Source organism: Manis pentadactyla, chromosome 16 (genome assembly GCF_030020395.1).
Source record: "Manis pentadactyla isolate mManPen7 chromosome 16, mManPen7.hap1, whole genome shotgun sequence".
NCBI classification, from domain to species: domain Eukaryota; kingdom Metazoa; phylum Chordata; class Mammalia; order Pholidota; family Manidae; genus Manis; species Manis pentadactyla.
The window spans coordinates 68,990,802-69,014,382 of NC_080034.1; the positions used below are offsets into that span (position 1 = coordinate 68,990,802).

Sequence of the window (23,581 nt, forward strand, 5' to 3'; positions counted from 1 at the left end):
GGGCTGTGTGGTTTGTGGTCAGCCAGGAGCCCTCCCCTATAGTTGTCTGCACTAACAGCTGGGCTGTCTATTGGGGTTTGACCCGGTGGCTACGAACCTGGTACCATGCCAACTGGCTGGTTGGTCACCAACCCCTTTGAGGGCAAGAATGATTGCAAGACTTATGGGCCTGTGGTCAGACCAAAATAATTACAATATACCATATGACAGGTCACTTGCCACTGGCATTCGCAGGAAATGATGAGGCAGATAAATTGGCCCAGATACGTTGGTTAGGAGGAAAGACTGCCTCCGATGTAGCCCAATGGCTACATCAGCATTTGTTGCATGCAGGGCAAAAGACAATGTGGGCTGTAGCCTGTCAGTAGGGCTTGCCTTTGACCTTCGAAGAAGTTAGTAGAGCCCAGAAGGAGTGTGTTGTGTGATCCAAAAGAGACTTACACTGAGTTCCACAACAACATGGAACAATAGCTAAGGGGACTATACCCCTCATCAGGTGGCAGATAGACTATATTTGGCCTCTACTTGTGTCAGAAGGATATCGGTACACGATGACTTGTGTGGACACAGCTACTGGACTTCTGGTTGCTTTTCCTACCCATTGTGCAGAACAGCAGGCAACCGAAAGAGGCCTAGAGCATCTCTTTGCTGCTTATGGCTGACCACAGGTGATTGAGAGTGATCAGGGCACCCATTTTACTGGACATACATGACAAGAATGGGTATGACAGCTGGGAATCAAGTGGAAGTTTCATGTGCCATACAATCCTCCTGCAGCAGGCATGATAGAGAGGCACAATGGCTGTTAAAATCCAGACTAAAGTCAGATACCAATAGTCTGTGGGGATAGTCAGTCCGCTTACGGACCATACTGTGGCGTTTGAATGAGAGATCCCGAAAGGGAGCTTTGAGCCCTGTAGACATGTTAACACACATGGCTGCCTCCCCTATACAACTGCAAATACAAACCAAGGAAGAATCTCTGAAGCCGAGGTTTGCCAGCACCAACTGCACTGAACCCCGGAGACTCCACTGAGTGGACGTGGCCTTGGACCTTTCGAAACATGGACCAATGATGGCTGGCTCTCCTGGCACCTTGGGGACAAGGCCTAGAAGCTGGCCTCCTGTGTATTCCTGGAATAACAGCAGAGTGGCCGCCAAAGGTCACAGTAGTATATCCTGAATGGCTAGAAGGTAAGAGCATCTTACCGGGGAGTTTTGTTTCATCATTAAGGCCAGTGCATGGACCTCCAGTGGCACTATATATAGACCCTTCAGTAACCCACACAGGGAAAGGAGTAAAAGTGTGGTATACTAGACCTGGAAGGGACTCCCCTCCTGCTACAGTCCTATCACAGGACCACTCTCTTGCATGCAACCTACCTGATGGACAAGATTTGCCTATGTTGGTGGCATTAAAACATGTGTCTTATTGCCCCTAAAGTCTTTGTAGATTGGGAACTTCCTTTGGCTTGAGGATTATTATAATATCTGTATCAAAATCTTGCTATATTTTAATTTTTATTATCTCTTAAGTTTTTGTTATCCTCTGTTGCTATTGTGGAATCTGGTTACAGTGCTCCAGCTTTCTCGCACAGGGACCACTGCAGAAGATTGAAAGTGTGCAGATTGTAAGGCGAGAATCCTGGAGGGGTGGAGTGTGGGGAAGTTGGGGTTCCTATGGCCAGGATCCTCACTGAACTTAAACCACCTGATGATGTAACTGGCCTGTTGCTGGGCTGCCACTTCCACACCTTTAGGCAATAAGCTATTATTGTGCTATACAGAGAGATCAGCCCAGTGCTCTGGGCAGAGGCAGACACGCTAGTGCTGGACCTACCGCCAGAGAACAAGCCGGGTAATAAGCCCTTTCACCCCAAGAATGTTTTGCTGTCGATTCCTTTGGTCACACTGAATCCATAGCGAACTTGCCCAGGGCTAAAACCCATTGGCAAGACAGTCACCATAGGCCAGGAATTTTGTATTTGCATTCTGGGAATCACCAAATGAATATTTTTTAAAATAAAAATATTAATTGGTGGCTCCCAAATGTAGTCAATAGACAATGCCATTCCATGACACATTTTTTAACCCATTCCTTGACAAAATGAGAGAAATGGACAAAATTTATAATTTGGTGATTATTCTTTATGCTGACAGTACATTCTTCTCACATTTTAATGTGTAAAATGTCTTTTTTTAATTAAAAGACTATTAGTAAGTAGGAACTTGCTATTCTCAAGGTTCTTTCAAAATAAATCTTGGTGACCACATATCAGTTTCAAGTTTTAACTATGAAATATAAAAATCTGGGAATTACTTGGATATTCAGGAATCTTATTCCCTAGAACCAGAAAGAGCTACAGCAAGAGCATCTTATCATCACCTCCCAACACCACTCTGAAACATCAAACCATAGCACTCCTTTAATTCTCAGCACTTGTGGCCAGCAAATTTCTGTACACCACCCTAATCAAATCATGAAAACCTTGCTGCCGTGTCCACCCACATGCACTTCTGTGTTCTTCAGGGCAATTCAAAACCTGGTTGTAATCTCCCTAGCCAAGCCCTCACCCACCGTCATATACTATCATGTTCCACCCTGGAGTCACTGAGATAGCTCGCTGGCAAGTCTACAAACCATCCCACAGCCAAGAGAATTAGAAAAGAAATTTATTAAGACTGCTGTGTAGATATGAGGAAGTTGCGAGGCTTCACAACCAGGACCACTGCGCCAAATCAGTCACAGAAGGGCTCCCCAAGGGCAGTGTAGCCGCAGGCAGAGACACCCCCTGCACCAGAAACACCCCCGGAAGACCTGGATGCTCTCATCCTACTGAGGTCTCTCGGAGCCTGTGACCTTCCCTGCTTCATCGTCTTTCCCACAGCCGCACTCTACTTCCCTGGCTCCACTCTGACTTAAAAGGGGTCGTTCCTTCCTATCAGGAAAAATAAAAACCTTTACTGACCTGGATGCCCTAGAAAGGTAGGAAACTGTCTACTTCTCAGCTAAACCTTACAAAGTGTAACCTACCTTGCAGCCCCCACCTTGTCCTGCGGTAACTCTGTAATCTTACTGCTGTCCCCTGCTCAGCTCAAAGGCAGCCAAATGACTTCCAGTTACCAAAATCACAAAAAGCCCTTTCTCAGTTCTAATTCTTCCTGACCTCTCCTGAAGCATTTGCAATACTAAGCCCTCCTATTCAAAATTCAGTCCTGCAGCTCCATGCCGGTGTATATACCCAAGTGAATGGAAAACAAGTGTCCAAAGAGATACTTGTATATGAATGTCCACTGCAGCATTATTCACATAAGACAAAAGGTGAAAACAATCCAAATGTCCTAGAACAGCTGAGTGGACAACAAAATATGTTCTATCCACTCAATGGAATATTCTTCAGCCATATAGGAATGAAATTCTGATATATATTACAACATGGATGAACCTTGAAAACACTTTGCTAAGTCAAAGAAGTCAAACACAAAAGATGACATAGTGAATGCTCCATTTATATGCAGTATCTGGAAGAGAGAAATCCAGAGACAAAATGCAGGGCTCGAGGAAGAGGGGAATGGGGAGAAACTACTTAACAGGTACAGGATTTTCCTTCTGCAGTGTAAAAATGTTCTGAAACCAGAGAGCGGTGATGGTTGCACAACACTGAATATACTAAATGTCACTAACGATAAATTTAATGATACTTGTATTTCACCACCAAAAACAAACACCTTTGCTCTTCCTCAGATTCAATGCTATTAGTCTGGACTCTGTTTTCTCTCTCCCTCACTAGCATTTCCCCCTCTTCCCATCATGAAACAAATATTTGCTCCACCTCAACCTCATTCCTTCTGTCTCCACACTCTCCCTTTTGGAGATATCATCTGTATCTATAAAAATTCACTCTACAAAATAAACAAGCACAGCAAAGGTTGGCAGACGTTTTCAGTAAAGAGCCAGACAGTAAACAGTTTAGGCTTTGCAAGCTGCAGCCTCTGTTGTGGCTATTCAACTCTATGTGAAAGCAGCCATAGACAGTAAAGAAGCAGGCATTCTATAAAACCTAGTTTACAAAAACAGGCAGCAAGTGGACTTGGCCCATGGGCTACAATTTATCCAGCCTTGCTCTTTAGTGTGATATACTGCACTCCTACATTCCCAGTGCTTTTTTAATGCAGTAAATATTTCATCAGGATTTTTATAAAGGAGATATTAACTGCAGATATCATTCAAGGCACTGTGTTAGAAACTCAGCAGTGAAATATAGTCCTTGTCCATGACTAACTGAAGGTCATTGGCACTAACCACAGAAACACTTCTCCTGGTCCCCCAGTCCAACAATCCAATCAGTAGCCAAATCTTTTGATTTTGTTCTCACATTCACTCTTCCTGTCTCCTTCCTAGCTACTGCATGCTGGACTCATATTCAGTGCTCAGTATTTCCTGAGTGAATGAGTAACTATTACTGTACTTGAGATTCTTATTTTCTCACACCTGTAAAAAGGAAATAACTGGTCCTTCTTCCCCTAGCTACCCTTTAAACTGTTGTCGACCATCTCCTCTCCCAATATCCTAAAATGGTAACTGCTGTCACACTACTTCTCTGTTCAAAAGCTTTTGATGTCTTCTTACTACTTAATGAATGAAGTTGAAACCCCAGGGTCTAAATTACAAGGCTTACCATAATCTGGTCCATCCAATCTTAGTAGCCTATCCTCTACTATTTTCACATGATCTCTACATTTCAGTCAACTAATCTGACCAACATCCCTGAAACAAGTCTTATGCCTTCCTCTCCACTCATTTAGTCATGCACCTGCCCAGAAAAGTCTATCATCTCAAAGTCCTGCCCTCTTGTACAGTTCAGAAGCAACTCCTCCATGAGGTTTCCCTTTATTTCCTCAACCACAGTCTACCCTATCTTACAGCTATTTCTGGAGGAGTTCTCCTTATATTAATTATCTATTGCTGCATAGCAACATCACTACAAACTCAGCAGCTTAAAATGCCACACATTTATTAGTTCACATTTGTTATTGGTCCAGAGCCTGGCACACTTAGCTGGGTCCTCTGCAAGGCTACAAGCCAGGTGTTGGTCTCACCCAAAGTCTGAGTGGATCTATGGGGCCACATCATTTGTTAGCAGAATCCAACTATTGTGACTCTAGGACCAAAGGCTTTAGTTTCTTGCCAGCTGTCATCCAGGGACTGCCCTCATATCCTAGGTGTCACCCACAGTTCCTGCCAACATGCCTACTTGCTTCCTCAACTCCAACAAAGGAGAAGTCTCTTTTTTTTTTTTGATTCATGACATAAGTTTATTTACAGACACATCTGGTATTTTGAACTCAAGAGTTTGATACATTTTCAAAGAGACTGCACCGCTTAAAATGCTCCCCTGCATATATACTTCATGAATTAAATAAAATATCCTTATTTCTTAAGCAGTTGGTGTCTTACTATAAAGAAAGGTGCGACAAATCCAGACCCAAAGTACAGAGTCATCATAATTAGTAACTGCCCCTTGTTTTCCACCAAAAACGGCAAATTCTTCCCTGGGCCCTCCTCATAGTGGCTCCTAGGGACCACGAGGTTGTGAACCTCCGGATGCTCTGTCCCAGCATAGCGCTGTTGGAAGTTCTGTGAAAGGTGCAGAGACCAAAGGTGGAAGAAATGGCGGCACCACACCAAGTCCTCCGGTTTTCACGACCTTGTTCCCTGAAGTGCCAGGAGAAGTCTTTTTATATATAACAATAATGATGGTGATGACAGAACAACATACAGGCATAAATTCCACACATACCCTCACTAATTGTGTTAGCTCTCTGACCAGTGGCTATTAAAGTACCTATCGTAGAGCTGTGTTGAATAAATATTTGCTGAAATGATACATTGCTACTCCTCATCATATCAAGTTCCCTAAAAACAGGGAAATCTTGTATTCTCTGTAATAGAAAAGGAAGGAATATATTACTGACAGGAGGCACTCAAAAATATTTGTTGGATAATTTAAAATGAGCAAAGAACTCCAAGATGATGGAATGAATAATGAATGGCTAGTACATGAAGGAAGGGTACAATGTGAGGATAAATGTGTATTAGCAATAAGCAAGAAAGGAGAGAATTCTAAGTGAAAAGTATGACAAACACACTATCTCTGTATTAGTTTTTTAATACTGCTGTTAACAATTACCATAAATGTGGTGGCTCAACACACATTTATTACTTATACTTCAGTAGGTCAGAAGTCTGAACTGGATCCCACACAGTTAAAATCCAGGTGTGTTAACAAGGCTCAGTTACTTTCTGAAGGCTCTGGAGGGAATCTGCTCCCTTGCTTTTCCCAGCTTCCACAGGATGCTCCCATCCCTTGGCTTGTCGCCCCTTCCTTCATCTTCAAATCCAGCAATGAATGGCCAGTTGAGTCTTTCTTACAATGCCATCTTTCTGTTTCCGACTCCCTCCTCACCATTTATTAGACACAGGATAATCTCCCCATCTCAAGATCCTAATTCAACCACATCTGTTAAGCCCCTTTTGAAGGGCCCCCACCCATAAGATGGCGAACCTCCTGCTTCTCTTCCGGGTCCTCGGTTCCCGCCGGCGCCACCTGAACCCCAATCACCTCTCTCCCCACTCCCAATCCCAGCACCCAGCCAATAGCCACCAGCCCCGTGGAAGTGACACCTCAATCACCCCATGCCCCTTCCTATATAACCCAGCACCTTTCCCTAATAAAGCGGAATTCTCCGGTGAATTGCTGCTGTGTGTGGCTCCCTTCCTTTCATTGGTGCCGAAACCCGGGAGACAGGACACCCCAACTGGGCCCCATCTTCCCCCGACACCAGCAGCAGCTTGCCCTCGTCCTCTTTTTCCGGCGCTGGCTCCTCACACTCACCACTCCTCTCTGGCCTTTGGGTAAGTTTTCCCCCGGAGCGGGCCACTCTTGCCCGAGCTATCGCAGCGCCATTGACCGTGATCGTCCGGCAAGGCCCTGACGCTCGGGGACGAGGAGGGAGCTCTCCCCGCCTCAGGCCTTCACGGCTGCGGCGGACCCTCAGGCCCCCCTCCAACAGCTATAAATGAGGTGACTCTTTTGCGGATGAGAACGCTCCCTCCCCCCCTTCCATTCCTTCCGCGGAAAATCCCTAGTACTAGGTACCTCGTGACTCCGGCACTCTGCGTTCTTAGAGAAGTCTGGGTGACGACCCACACTTCCTAAGAAATTCCGACTCGTATACGAGTTTCCGCAGACCACCAGGGATCATTGGGGACGCCCTTTGTCTCCTTGCCGTCTGCTCCCAGTCCAAGGGTCTCCGTTCGTCTTCCCGTTTGTCTCCTTCTCTGTCCTTTAGCCATGGGAGCCTCCTCATCCCTCCCTGGAAGTTCACCTCTTGAATGCCTGCTCAAGCATCTAGCCACCCTCTCCCTGACGCCTGATATAAAACCAAAACTTCTCCGCAAATACTGCTCCCAAGATTGGCCGACATACCCCCTAGACAATCACAACCAACAGCCCGCAGGGGGAGCTCTTGATCCTAACATCACTCGCGATCCTTTAACTACGGCCAGCGCCTGAAGAAATGGAAGGAGATTCCCTATACCGAAGCTTTCCGCCTCCTCCCCCCGCATCCCCCCAAGTTCTCCCAGCCTGCAAGCCGTCTCCCCCGCAGAAGCCTCCCGTCCACTCCCTTCCCCCTCCTCCTCCTACAAGAGCCCCTCCCCCTTCCTCCACCACCATCTCCTCCCCCACCTCACCCCCTCTGCCTTCGTTACCCCTCACCTTCCCCTTCCCGCAGATCGAGCCTGAGCCTTTCAGCCCCCCTCTAACTAAGTCCCAGGAGCCTCCTCCGTCTTTGCCTCCACCACCTGTTTCTCCCCCACAGACTGAGCCAGAACCCTTCAGTCCCCCTCAGACTCAGTCCCGAGGGATTCCCAAAATTATCACGTCTTTGCCCCCATCACCTGTTTCTCCCCCACAGACTGGGCCAGAACCCTTCAGTCCACCTCAGACTCAGTCCCGAGGGCCTCCCAAAATTATCGCCCCCCCTCCGGGAGGTAGCAGGATCCAAAGGCATCGTGCGCGTTCACGTCCCTTTCTCCTTAGGAGATTTAGCCCAACTTGAGAAACGCCTACGTTCCTTTTCCACTGATCCCACGACATATATCAGGGAGTTTCAATGGACCCTCCAGTCATACAGCCTCACACATCATGACATTTTCATGCTCCTGGCCAATACCCTCCTTCCTGAAGAGCATAGACGAGTTTGGGACTTCAACCAAACACACGCTACCGAAACCCACAGGACTGACCCCACTTATCCCCCTGGCCCCACCGCTGTCCCCGAACAAGACCCACACTGGGATTGTAACACCGCCATGGGTCTCCAATCTTGAGATATCTTCGCCTGCTGCTTAATAGCAGGTCTGAAAAAGGCAGCTCATAAAGTAGTCAATTTTCAAAAGCTCCAAGACATAATTCAAAGGAGGGAGGAAACTCCCTCCGAGTTCTTAGACAGACTCACTCAAGCCCTATTACAGTTACCGGCCTGGACCCAGAAACGCCTGACGGGAGACATGTCCTTATGACATACTTCCTAGCTCAAAGCTACCCCAACATTAAAGCTAAACTCAAAAGTTAGAACAGGGCCCCACTACCCCACAGACTGAGATCCTAACAGTGACCTTTAAAGTCTTCCATAATCGGGAGGAGGAGAAAGAACGCCATAAACAAAAGGCTGATCAGGCCAATATCCAAATGTTGGCCCAGCTGATAAAACCACAACCTGGGCACCGCTCTACAAACAAGCCCCCCACAGGAGCTTGTTTCAAGTGCAGAAAAGAGGGACATTGGTCAAGGGCATGCCCCTCCCCCAGATCTCCTGCCACCCCATGCCCCAGATGCCATAAAAAGGGCCACTGGGGGTCTGATTGCCCAACCACCCGAAGGGGAGGCTGGACGAACAACCCCCATCCTAAGCCCGCCGTAGTGGGGCTGGCAGAATAAGATTGACGGGGCTCTGGGGCTTCTCGCCTGACCATTTCATCACCAAACAGGAGCCCAGGGTTACTTTAATATTAGACGTTCACCCCATCTCCTTCCTCCTAGATACAGGAGCCACCTTCTCAGTCTTGCGAGAATACCAGGGCCCTACCATGCCTGCCATTACTCCTATAGTCAGGGTAGGAGGTAAACAGATTTTCCCATTAAGCCCCCCCCCCCTTTTATGCACAATCCAAGACAATCCCATACCTTTCTCCCACTCCTTCCTGGTTATGCCCCAGTGTCCCATCCCTTTACTAGGATGGGACATCCTTTCTTTCCTCCATGTTCCCATAACTATATCCACTCCCACAGCCCCCAGTACTCCTTTCTGATGGCCCTCATAGCCTACGACCCCCCTCTACCCAATGAAAGCTCCAGTTCCATCCTCATACACCCTGTAAATCCCAAAGTTTGGGACATTACAAGCCCCTCCGTGGCTCTATGTCCTCCTGCCTCTATCAAATTATGTGACCCCTCTCAGTATATCTGTCAGGCCCAATACACCCTAACCACTTCAGCCCTCATAGGCCTCCAACCCATCATTCAAGACCTTTTAAACAAAAATTACCTCAGACCCACTCACTCCCCGTTTAATACCCCCATATTAGCTGTTAAAAAAAACCAATGGATCTTTCCGCCTTGTCCAAGACCTTCGCCTTGTCAACATGGCCGTCGTCCCTATCCATCCCTTAGTTCCAAATCCATACACCCTTTTATCGCAGATCCCTGCCTCGGCCTCCCACTTCTCAGTCCTAGATCTCAAGGATACATTTTTTTTCTATCCCTCAGGACCCCTCCTCCCAAGATTTTTTACAGAAAACGACTCCTCTCTGACCTGCCCGTTCCCAAAACCAAGACAGAAATCCTTTCCTTTCTAGGCCTGGCTGGGTACTTTAGAGCATGGATCCCTAACTTCTCCCTGTTGGCAAGACCCCTATACGACCTCAGCAAAGGCCCCCCTGAAGAACCATTATCCTCCTCACCCCAACACTCCTTCATTAAGCTCCATCAAGCCCTTGTGGAAGCCCCAGCTCTCCATCTTCCTGATTTGTCGAAGCCCTTCTCATTATACATTCATGAGAGGTCCAGTCAAGCTCTAGGAGTCCTAGGCCAACATTATGGCCCATCCTTTGCCAAGCTTATCTTTCCAAGCAATTAGACCCCACAGTTCGGGGATGGGCCCCCTGCCTACGGGCATTAGCCGCTGGACAGCTCTTGCAGAAGGAAGCTTATAAACTGACATTCGGGGCGCCCCTTACCATTCTGTCCCCACATCACCTAAAGGATCTCTTAACCTACAAAAGTTTACAGACTCTCCCTCCTCCCTCCTTCCAGACTCCTGACCTTACTGTCCTCTTTCCTCCAAAATCCCGTTCACCCCATTTGCCATCCATACCCGAATCATAACTTTTTCCTCCTTTACTGCTCCCTCGCTCTCTCTCGCTTTTTTTCCTCATTCCTATTGTCTTCCCCGCCACCCCAGCCTCATTTGTATGGCGATTCAAAGTAAGACAGACTTACACACAGCATCAAACAAAAATTACTGCCCTCATTGCCACATCAGACTGCCCTCTGAAAGGCTGCTCCAAGCCTTTATACCCCCACTTTCCTCCCTCCACCGAATTGTTCACTAGCAGCTACCTTTATTCTCCCTACCTCTGCTTCCTCTATGACCAAAAACAAGCCTATTGCAGGCAATGGCCAGACACCTATGGGGGATGTCCCTACTGGTCTTGCGCCATTCACTACATGGGTAACTCCTGGTACCCACAGTATTACTCCTCCAACCGTTTCATAAAATTTCCCAATAGCTCATTCTCCTTATCAATCCCAGATCCCTGGGACTCTCGATAGCCCACCGGAGTCACAGCCTCAGTTTACTATGGGGGGTCCTCGACCCCCCAAGGAACCCTTCATATCTCTCGGGAGTATGTTCCCTCTCATTCCCAGATCTCTCAAATTGCATCAGATATCAGACATTCTGAAAAAGTCATTATTCAAACATTTGACGGTGCCTTTTCATCTTCCTATCCCCACCCCTCTTCCAATTTCTCCTACTCTTGGTTACAGCTCATTCAAGACACCACCATCTTTCTCAACCACACCCTCAACACTGCCAATTGTTTCTTGTGCGCATCACTACAGCGCCCACTGCTGGCCACTGTGCCCCTTAATATTTCCAACTACTCCTTCCATGCAGAAGAACAACCCCTCCGCCCCCTGGCAGACATACCCCTATGGGAACCAGAATACGCAAACAATCTCACCATCCACCACTGTGTAGGCCCAACTCCACCCCCCTCCAGCGCACTTCACTGCCTCTCTATCTATACCCCTACCTCCAGCTCTATAAGACTTTTACGCAACCGGGACACTTCTTTTGGTGTAATAGCAGTCTTTTCAACTCACTGCCTCCCAACTCCAGCACACCCTGCATTCTCGTCACCCTAATCCCACAGCTTACACTTTACAGCATGGTAGAATTCCTTGAGCTCCAACCTCCCTTGCACTTGAGCACAAGAAGGGCTGCTTTCCTTCCCATTATGGTCGGTATTTCCCTAGACACCTCAGCCATTGGGGCAGGATTTTCAGGGGGAGCCTTGGGTCACTCTCTGTGGGCAATTAGAGATCTCAACGCCAAACTTGAGGGAGCCCTGACATCCACTGCCGATTCCCTGGCCTCTCTCCAAAGACAGGTCACTTCGCTAGCTAAGGTCACCCTTCGAAACCGGTGGGCCTTAGATCTGCTTACTGCTGAAAAGGGCGGCACCTGCGTCTTCCTTCGGGAAGAGTGCTGCTATTACATCAACGAATCTGGCATTGTAGAAAGTGACATTACCAAACTCACCGACCTTGCCTCCAGCCTCCACTCTGCTTCCAATTCCAACCCATTCTCTTCAATACTAACAAACCCCTTCCTTACCTGGCTTTGGCCCATTGCAGGCCCTATAATAATCATTCTCCTCGCCTGTCTCTTCTTGCCTTGTATAGTAAAGTTTATCAAATCCCAAGTTGGTAAAATCTCTAATCAAATTTTCAACCAGCTTTTACTCAGGAACTACCAGCTTTTAGCCACAGAAGATCCCTCACCCTCTTGTGACCTCCTCACCACACGCTGAGATGGACCCCTCTCTCCACTGGAAACTGTTCCTGGAAACAATGGCCGCAGACGCCTGGCTTCTGGCACCCGTATCCTCTTGGCACCATTAGAATCAACAAGTACTCGACCTATGGTTACAGGGAACCTTCATTGATTTCCAACCTGAGGAAGTCCACATCTACTCGTCCTTACTGTGGGGAGTCCTATCAACCCTTTCCTCCCAGTCCTCAAGCCCTCACTCCCTTCTCCGCCCCCGTTCAGCAGGAAGCAGTCAGAGAGAAAGCAATGTCCACAACCCCATAGAGGAGAAAGGGGGGAATGAAGGGCCCCCACCAGTAAGATGGAGAACTTCCAGCTTCTCTTCCGGGTCCTCAGTTCCCGACGGCGCCACCTAAAGACCAATCACCTCTCTCCCCACTCCCACTCCCAGCACCTAGCCAATAGCCACCAGCCCCACAGAAGTAAAAACACAATCACCCCCATGCCCCTTCCTATATAACCCAGCACCTTTCCCCAATAAAGCGGAATTCTCCGGTGAATTGCTGCTGTGTGTCGCTCCTTTCCTTTCACCTTTTGCCATGAGATGTAACATTCACAGGTTTCAGGGGTTAATATGTGAACTGAACATCTAGGGGTAGAACATCATTCTGCCTATCATAGTCTGTTTATGTAACAGTAAAGAAAAATACCAGCCTAGAGTAAAACCCTGGTGATGGTAAGTAGAAGAGAATTAAAATTAAAGCTAGTAGACTGGTGATCCCTAAGACAGGACAAATATTATGGGTGACAATCACTAACCCCAAAACAGTGGCAAGCCATCTGCTCACTCTGGTCTTGGTTATCTCATGTCTAAGATGAAGGTAATACCTGCCTGCCTGACTCATAGGACACTATTAAGAACAGTGGAAACAATTTTTTAAATGCTTTTAAAACTACACATCAATATACAAGTATAGGAGTGAAGCAAAGTTACACATTGGCAGTTTGAAACTGTAAACCACAGGACTCCATTCCAAACGCCTTCTGATCCTGTTGAACAGAGTCACGTGGGGACTCACTTCCCTAAAATAAAGCAGTCTTTGAGTACAAAATTCAGACAGTTTAATAAATATTCAAGTTGCTAGAAAGTTTTCTGATGATAACATCAAAATCTGTAAAAATCTAAACAAGACTTTAACAAAACCTGAGAAGACCTAAGGTTTCTTACCTTGAGGGCAGGGCCTTTTATCACATGGTAGGCACTAGATATACATTCTCATAAGTGATAGAAGCAATTTCAAAGTGAAGCTGACAGAGTTTAAACTAGGTATGATTTTTAAATGAAGCAAAAGAAAATCAATGAAAGTAAGTTTACATTCACTCAGTGAATAAATCATAGAGGAGTGATGGCATGTACTCAAATAGGGACCAATGAGGAAGAGAAGGTTCTAAGTTAATTGAGTGAGAATCATCCAGACGAGTTCATAGTCAAGAGAAGTTTGGATGTCGGCTCTTCTCCAGGACTTAAAAGAAGTTCTTATGAATGGAGATTCTTCAGGCCAACTGAAGAAGCCCCATTTAATCTATCAGATTAGATTTACTCAATGTTTCATCAGAGGCAATCCTACTATACTATCCACTCCCATACCTACAATAAAGTATAAAATGCACCCCCCACCAAAGACAGTGCCCATTCATCCACTCTACAATAAGCACCTAAATTCAGGTCTTATCATTTTATTATTCAATTGAAAATATAAATGAAAATGGGGATCCAAAATAAAGTTCAAGTTACCCATAGAGATGTAGTGAAAAATAGAGGAAAACTCTATGTTCTCAAACTGGTGCATTTCAGTTAACACAGTAAACAGTACTGAGGAGAGATTCTCCATGGGTCTCACCTGTTTCTACATGTCTTATAAGCAGATTCACTGGCAGTTTTCATTCAGTAACATCTTTCCAAGGGTATTTGTAAAGAAGACAGTCTTTTAGCATGGAGATGGCAGCTCTCTGTCTGGAACAGAGGGCAGATTTTTCTGCCATCCAGAATAATAAAGTTACTGCCTGCCTCCCATGCAAAGTTTGGGCAGGTTTGCTAGCAGTCTCCTCATAAAAGATTAGGGTTCCCTAACCTGAGGGTTCTCCTGAACTGTGATGCATACCCACAGCATTTGCAACATCCACCTAAACCTCCCACCGTTTTGCACCCACATGCCTTGGGGAGCAAGAGGACCTGATGCAAACAGGACTGCTGTAAACATGAAGCTCGGCCTGCCTACTGAACAGAGCAAGTCCTGCGTCTCTGACCCAGGAGTGCTGTATCTTATGTTACTGAGAAATTTATTTTGACATTAAAGTCACCCAGGAACTGCAGGCAACTCCCCTGCATGCCTGCAAGCAAGATGAAACTCAGACCTCTCTTAATTCCCACTCTATTTCTCCTTGAGTTGGTTCACTACAATACAAACTTATGCCACCCCTGCAGGTCTCTTGTAATCAACATTACATTTTGAGAGATTATACTTTAAGCTAGGATAAATACACTTACGTCTATCAACATTGGGTCAACAAAAAAATATTATGGCTTACACATATCTGTAAAATTCCAATTTATCAGGAATAAAGATGGAGGTGTGAGAGGTGAGATAGAGGCGTCCTCCTAAAACTGCATATAATACGAAAATATAATTAATACAACTAATCCTGAGAGAGCAACAGAAAAGAGCACTGCACCAAACTGCATACACCTGGACAAAACAGCAGACCTCACAGAACAGGGTAATGTAACAAAGCTGTGGCCTGGCGGGAACCAAGCCCTTCTCCCACCTCAGCTCAACAGCCAGGAGGAGGAGAAACAGAGAGAGGAGGGAGTGGAGGCCTGGGACTGCTGAATACCTAGCTTCAGAGATCTGCTCTGAGAGCACAAACCTACATTTCATGGTGCTTTCCTGATACTCTTGTGATTACAGGGTTGGAAAACTAAGACAGGCAGATTTCCTGGAGAGACTTGAGATCCCAGCCACTTGTGGAAAGCAGGGATCCATATCCGGCTGCTCTGGGACAAAAGCTTATAACCATTTGCTCGGCCTACTGGTTCAGGCAGTGGAGGCAGGCATAGCAGCCAAGAAGCAGGAAACAGCTATTTCCTACCCCCAGGAACCAATACCACTCGCCTGCGACTCCCGACATTGCTTCAGGGGCTGAGCAGCTCCAGAGAGTAGAGCTTCTGGACACTAGAGGGCGCCATATACAAATATGCAATGCCAAAGGAACCTGGTCCATAGTAAAATTAAAATAACTCCTGAGAAAGATGACATGGACCTCATGACTCTTCCTGAAAGGGACTGCAAAATAAAAATCATTAACATGCTAATGAAGGTACGGAAAGATATTCAAGAACCCAGGAATGAATTCGTGTCGGAGATCCAAGCATTCAAGAGCACAATGGAGGGTATTAAAAGCAGATTGGACATGGTGGAGGAGACGATAAATGAAGTAGAAACTAGGGAAGAGGAATTCAAAGAAGCTGAGGTACAGAGACAAAAAAAGGCTCTCTAAGAATGAAAGACTATTGAGAGAACTGTGTGACCAATCCAAACGGAACAATATTTGTATTATAGGGGTACCAGAAGAAGAGAGAGAGAAAGGGATAGAAAGCATCTTTGAGGAGGTAATTGCTGAAAATTTCCCCAATCTGGGAAAGGAGATAGTCTCTCAGACCATAGAGATCCACAGATCTCGCAACACAAGAGACCCAAGGAAGACAACACCAAAACATAATAATTAAAATGGCAAAGATCAAGGATAAGGAGAGACTATTAAAAGCACCTGGAGAGAAAAATAAGATCACATACAAAGGAAAGCCAATCAGGTTAACATCAGACTTCTCAGCAGAAACCTTACAGGCCAGAAGGGAGTGGCATGATGCATTTAATCCAATGAAGCAGAAGAGCCTGGAACCAAGATTACTTTATCCAGCAAGACTATCATTTAAATTTGAAGGAGGGATTAAACAATTTCCAGATAAGCAAAAGCTGAGAGAATTTACCTCCCACAAACAATCTCTAGAGTCTATTTTGGAGGGACTGCTATAGATGGAAGTGTTCCTAAGGTTTAAAAGCTGTCACCAGAGATAAAAATACCACAGTAAAGAAAATAGAACAGCTAATTAATAAGCAAATGTAAAATTAAATTAACTATCCCCAAAGTTAATCAAGGGATAGACAAAGATACAGAATATGATACCTAATATACAAAGAATGGAGGAGGAAGAAAAAGGAGGAGAAAAAGGAAAGAACCTTTAGATTGTGTTTCTAATAGCATATTAAATGAGCTAAGTTGGACTCTCAGAAAGTAAAGAAGTTAACCTTGAACCTTTGGTAACCACAAATCTAAAGTCTGCAATGTCAATAAGTACATACCTATCGATAATCACCCTAAATGTAAATGAAATGAATGCACCAATCAAAAGACATAAAATCACTGAATGGATAAAAAAACAAGACCCATATATATGCTGCCTACAAGAGACTCACTTTAAACCCAAAGACATACACAGACTAAGAGTGAAGGGATGGAAAAAGATATTTCATGCAACTAATAGAGAGAAAAAAGCAGGAGTTGTAGTAATTGTATCAGACAAAACAGACTTCAAAACAAAGAAAGTCACAAGAGACAAAAAAGCACATTACATAATGATAAAGGAGTCAATCCAACAAGAAGATATAACCATTACAAATATCTATTGGCCCAACACAGGAGCAGCTACATATGTGAAACAAATACTAAGTGAATTAAAAGGGGAAACAGAATGCAATGCATTCATTCTAGGAGGCTTCAACACTCCACTCACTCTGAAGGACAGATTAAACAGACAGAAAATAAGTAAGGACACAGAGGCACTGAACAACACATAAGAACAGATGGACCTAACAGATATCTACAGAACTCCATACCCAAAAGCAGCAGAATAGGCATTCTTCTTAAGTGCACATGGAACATTTTCAAGAATAGATCATATACTAAGCCACAAAAAGAGCCTCAGGAAATTCAGAAAGATTGAAATTATACCAACCAGTTTCTCAGGCCACAAGGTATGAATCTAGAAATAAATTACGCAAAGAAAATGAAAAATCCCACAAACACATGCAGGCTTCACAACATGCTCCTAAATAACCAATGGATCAATGACCAAATACACAAAGAGATCAAGCAATATACATGGAGACAAATGACAACAATTCAACACCATAAAATCTGTGGGAGGCGGCAAAGGCCATGCTAAGAAGAAAGTATATTGTAATACAGGCCTACGTCAGGAAAGAAGAACAATCCCATATAAGCAGTCTAAACTCACAATTAACGAAACTAGGAAAAGAAGAACAAATGAGGCCAAAAGTGAGTAGAAGGAGGGACATAATAAAGATGAGGGCAGAAATAAATAAAATTGAGAAGAATAAAACAATAGAAAGAATCAATGAAAGCAAGAGCTGGTTCTTCAAGAAAATAAACAAATTAGGTAAACCCCTAGCCAGACTTATCAAGAAAAAAAGAAAGTCTACACACATAAATAGAATCAGAAATGAGAAAGGAAAAATCACTAATGACACCACAGAAATACAAAGAATTATTAGAGAATATTATGAAAAATTATATGCTAACAAACTGGATAACCAAGAAGAAATGAACAACTTTCTAGAAAAATACAACCTTCCAAGGCTAAACAAGGAAGAAACAGAAAATCTGAAGAGACCAAATACCAGCAACGAAATCAAACTGGTAATCAAAAAACTACCTAAGAGAGAGGGGCGGAAGATGGCGGCGTGAGTAGAGCAGCGGAAATCTCCTCCCAAAACGACATATATCTATGAAAATATAACAAAGACAACCCTTCCTAGAATAAAGACCAGAGGACACAGGACAATATCCAGACCACATCCACACCTGAGAGAACCCAGCGCCTCGCGAAGGGGGTAAGATACAAGCCCCGGCCCCGCGGGAGCCGAGCGCCCCTCCCCCCAGCTCCCGGCGGGAGAAGAGCAGGCAGAGCGGGAGAGAGACGGAGCCCAGGACAGCTGAACACCCAGCCCCAGCCATCCGGGCCAGAGCGCAGACACAGTACATGCCCAAGGGGCCCTGGATGCTAGGGAAACAGGGCAGCAAGAACAGTTAGCGGGCACCGGAGGCCAGGCGTCGGAGGACAAAAGAAAAGCGCACGACCAATTTTTTTTTGTTTGTTTGTTTTGTTTTTTTTTCTGCTGCTTTGATATGGTGAGCACTGTTTGGAAGTCTTAAAGGGATAGGGACGCCAAATACTAGGGAAAGAGGGCAGCAAGAACAGTGAGCGGGTACCGGTGGCCTGGCGCAGGAGGACACCAGAAAAGCGAGTGCCCATTTTTTTTTTCTTTTTTGCTGTTTTGTTTTGGCAAGCGCTTTTTGGGAGTCTTAAACGGATAGGGACCCCAATACTAGGGAAACAGGGCAGCAAGACTGGTGAGCAGAGGCCTGAAGCTGGCACCGGAGAATAAAGAAAAATGAGCGACCACCTTTTTTTTAATTTAAAAAAAATTTTTTTCTTTTTTTTTTGGTGGTCGTTGTTTTGTTTTGGCGGGTGCTTTTTGGAAGTCTTAAAGGGGCAGGGCGGGTCACTTAATCCAGAGGTAGGGAATCCGGGGATCTCTGGGCACCCTAACCCCTGGGCCGCAGGGAGCAGGGAGGCCCCTTACGGAGATAAATAGCCTCCCAGCCGCTCCTGCTCCAAGGCGACTCCACCACATTGGAGCAGCTGCCCGAGCCAGGCCACGCCCACAGCAACAGCGGAGATTAACTCCATAGCAGCCGGGCAGGAAGCAGAAACCCTGTCTGCGTGCAGCTGCGCAGCACAAGCCACTAGAGGTCGCTGTTCTCCCAGGAGAGAAGGGCCACAAACCAACAAGAAGGGAAGTTCTTCCAGCCGTCACTCGTCCCAGCTCTGCAAACTACTCCTATCACCATGAAAAGGCAAAGCTACAGGCAGACAAAGATCACAGAGACAACACCAGAGAAGGAGACAGACCTAACCACTCTTCCTGAAAAAGAATTCAAAATAAGAATCATAAACATGCTGACAGAGATGCAGAGAAATATGCAAGAGAAATGGGATGAGGTCCGGAGGGAGATCACAGATGCCAGAAAGGAGATCACAGAAATGAAACAAACTCTGGAAGGGTTTATAAGCAGAATGGATAGAATGCAAGAGGCCATTGATGGAATTGAAATCAGAGAACAGGAATGCATAGAAACTGACATAGAGAGAGACAAAAGGATCTCCAGGAATGAAACAATATTAAGAGAACTGTGTGACCAATCCAAAAGGAACAATATCTGTATTATAGGGGTCCCAGAAGAAGAAGAGAGAGGAAAAGAGATAGAAAGTATCTTAGAAGAAATAATTGCTGAAAACTTCCCCAAACTGGGGGAGGAAATAATCGAACAGACCACGGAAATACACAGAACCCCCAACAGAAAGGATCCAAGAAGGACAACACCAAGACACATACTAATTAAAATGGCAAAGATCAAGGACAAGGAAAGAGTTTTAAAGGCAGCTAGAGAGAAAAAGGTCACCTATAAAGGGAAACCCATCAGGCTAACATCAGATTTCTCAACAGAAACCCTACAGGCCAGAAGAGAATGGCATGATATATTTAATACAATGAAACAGAAGGGCCTTGAACCAAGGATACTGTATCCAGCACGACTATCATTCAAATATGACGGTGGGATTAAACAATTCCCAGACAAACAAAAGGTGAGGGAATTTGCTTCCCACAAACCACCTCTACAGAACATCTTACAGGGACTGCTCTAGATGTGAGCACTCCTAGAAAGAGCACAGCACAAAACACCCAAAATATGAAGAATCGAGGAGGAGGAACAAGAAGGGAGAGAAGAAAAGAATCTCCAGACAGTGTATATAATAGCTCAATAAACGAGCTAAGTTAGGCAGTAAGATACTAAAGAGGCTAACCTTGAACCTTTGGTAACCACGAATTTAAAGCCTGCAATGGCAATAAGTACGAATCTTTCAATAGTCACCCTAAATGTTAATGGGTTGAATGCACCAATCAAAAGACACAGAGTAACAGAATGGATAAAAAAGCAAGATCCATCTATATGCTGCTTACAAGAAACTCACCTCAAACCCAAAGACATGTACAGACTAAAAGTCAAGGGATGAAAAAACATATTTCAAGCAAACAACAGTGAGAAGAAAGCAGGGGTTGCAGTACTAATATCAGACAAAATAGACTTCAAAACAAAGAAAGTAACAAGAGATAAAGAAGGACACTATATAATGATAAAGGGCTCAGTCAAACAACAGGATATAACCATTCTAAATATATATGCACCCAACACAGGAGCACCAGCATATGTGAAACAAACACTAACAGAACTAAAGGGGGATATAGACTGCAATGCATTCATTCTAGGAGACTTCAACACACCACTCACCCCAAAGGATAGATCCACCAGGCAGAAAATAAGTAAGGACACGGAAGCACTGAACAACACAGTAGAGCAGATGGACCTAATAGACATCTATAGAACTCTACATCCAAAAGCAACAGGATATACATTCTTCTCAAGTGCACATGGAACATTCTCCAGAATAGACCACATACTAGGCCACAAAAAGAGCCTCAGAAAATTCCAAAAGATTGAAATCCTACCAACCAACTTTTCAGACCACAAAGGCATAAAACTAGAAATAAACTGTACAAAGAAAGCAAAGAGGCTCACAAACACATGGAGGCTTAACAACACGCTCCTAAATAATCAATGGATCAATGACCAAATCAAAATGGAGATCCAGCAATATATGGAAACAAATGACAACAACAACACTAAGCCCCAACTTCTGTGGGTCGCAGCAAAAGCAGTCTTAAGAGGAAAGTATATAGCAATCCAAGAATATTTAAAAAAGGAAGAGCAATCCCAAATGAATGGTCTAATGTCACAATTATCGAAATTGGAAAAAGAAGAACAGATGAGGCCTAAGGTCAGCAGAAATAGGGACATAATAAAGATCAGAGAAGAAATAAATAAAATTAAGAAGAATAAAACAATAGCAAAAATCAATGAAACCAAGAGCTGGTTCTTCGAGAAAATAAACAAAATAGATAAGCCTCTAGCCAGACTTATTAAGAAGAAAAGAGAGTCAACACAAATCAACAGTATCAGAAACGAGAAAGGAAAAATCACGACGGACCCCACGGAAATGCAAAGAATTATTAGAGACTACTATGAAAACCTATATGCTAACAAGCTGGGAAACCTAGGAGAAATGGACAACTTCCTAGAAAAATACAACCTTCCAAGACTGACCCAGAAAGAAACAGAAAATCTAAACAGACCAATTACCAGCAACGAAATTGAAGCGGTAATCAAAAAACTACCAAAGAACAAAACCCCCGGGCAAGATGGATTTACCACGGAATTTTATCAGACATACAGGGAAGACATAATACCCATTCTCCTTAAAGTTTTCCAAAAAATAGAGGAGGAGGGGATACTCCCAAACTCATTCTATGAAGCTAACATCAACCTAATACCAAAACCAGGCAAAGACACCACCAAAAAAGAAAACTACAGACCAATATCCCTGATGAACGTAGATGCAAAAATACTCAACAAAATATTAGCAAACCAAATTCAAAAATACATCAAAAGGATCATACACCATGACCAAGTGGGATTCACCCAAGGGATGCAAGGATGTTACAACATTTGAAAGTCCATCAACATCATCCACCACATCAACAAAAAGAAAGACAAAAACCACATGATCATCTCCATAGATGCTGAAAAAGCATTTGACAAAGTTCAACATCCATTCATGATAAAAACTCTCAGCAAAATGGGAATAGAGGGCAAGTACCTCAACATAATAAAGGCCATCTATGATAAATCCACAGCCAACATTATATTGAATAGCGAGAAGCTGAAAGCATTTCCTCTGAGATCGGGAACTAGACAGGGATGCCCACTCTCTCCACTGTTATTTAACGTAATACTGGAGGTACTAGCCACGGCAATCAGACAAAACAAAGAAATACAAGGAATCCAGATTCGTAAAGAAGAAGTTAAACTGTCACTATTTGCAGATGACATGATACTGTACATAAAAAACCCTAAAGATTCCACCCCAAAACTACTAGAAATGATATCGGAATACAGCAAAGTTGCAGGATACAAAATCAACACACAGAAATCTGTGGCTTTCCTATATACTAACAATGAACCAACAGAAAGAGAAATCAGGAAAACAACTCCATTCACAATTGCATCAAAAAAAATAAAATACCTAGGAATAAACCTAACCAAAGAAGTGAAAGACTTATACTCTGAAAACTACAAGTCACTCTTAAGAGAAATTAAAGGGGACACTAACAGATGGAAACTCATCCCATGCTCGTGGCTAGGAAGAATTAATATCGTCAAAATGGCCATCCTGCCCAAAGCAATATACAGATTTGATGCAATCCCTATGAAACTACCAGCAACATTCTTCAATGAACTGGAACAAATAATTCAAAAGTTCATATGGAAACACCAAAGACCCCGAATAGCCAAAGCAATCATGAGAAAGAAGAATAAAGTAGGGGGGATCTCACTCCCCAACTTCAAGCTCTACTATAAAGCCATAGTAATCAAGACAATTTGGTACTGGCACAAGAGCAGAGCCACAGACCAATGGAACAGACTAGAGAATCCAGACATTAGCCCAGACATATATGGTCAATTAATATTTGATAAAGGAGCCATGGACATACAATGGGGAAATGACAGTCTCTTCAACAGATGGTGCTGGCAAAACTGGACAGCTACATGCAGGAGAATGAAACTGGACCATTGTCTAACCCCATATACAAAAGTAAACTCAAAATGGATCAAAGACCTGAATGTAAGCCATGAAACCATTAAACTCTTGGAAGAAAACATAGGCAAAAACCTCTTAGACATTAACATGAGTGACCTCTTCTTGAACCTATCTCCCCGGGCAAGGGAAACAACAGCAAAAATGAGTAAGTGGGACTATGTTAAGCTGAAAAGCTTCTGCACAGCAAAAGACACCATCAATAGAAAAAAAAGGATCCCTGCAGTATGGGAGAATATATTTGAAAATGACACATCCGATAAAGGCTTGACGTCCAGAATATATAAAGAGCTCACACGCCTCAACAAACAAAAAACAAACAACCCAATTAAAAAATGGGCAGAGGAACTGAACAGACAGTTCTCCAAAAAAGAAATACAGATGGCCAACAGACACATGAAAAGATGCTCCACATCGCTAATTATGAGAGAAATGTAAATTAAAACTACAAGGAGGTATCACCTCACACCAGTAAGGATGGCTGCCATCCAAAAGACAAACAACAACAAATGTTGGCAAGGCTGTGGAGAAAGGGGAACC

At 44.3% G+C, this 23,581-nt stretch overlaps 1 protein-coding gene and 1 pseudogene across 2 annotated transcripts in view; both read right to left on the reverse strand.

Moving 5' to 3' along the window:
* Positions 1 to 23,581, reverse strand: part of GMDS (GDP-mannose 4,6-dehydratase) — a 775,818-nt gene that overhangs the window by 731,041 nt on the left and 21,196 nt on the right. The window lies entirely within an intron of this gene.
* LOC130681209 (cytochrome c oxidase subunit 7C, mitochondrial-like) lies at positions 5,289 to 6,467 on the reverse strand (annotated as a pseudogene).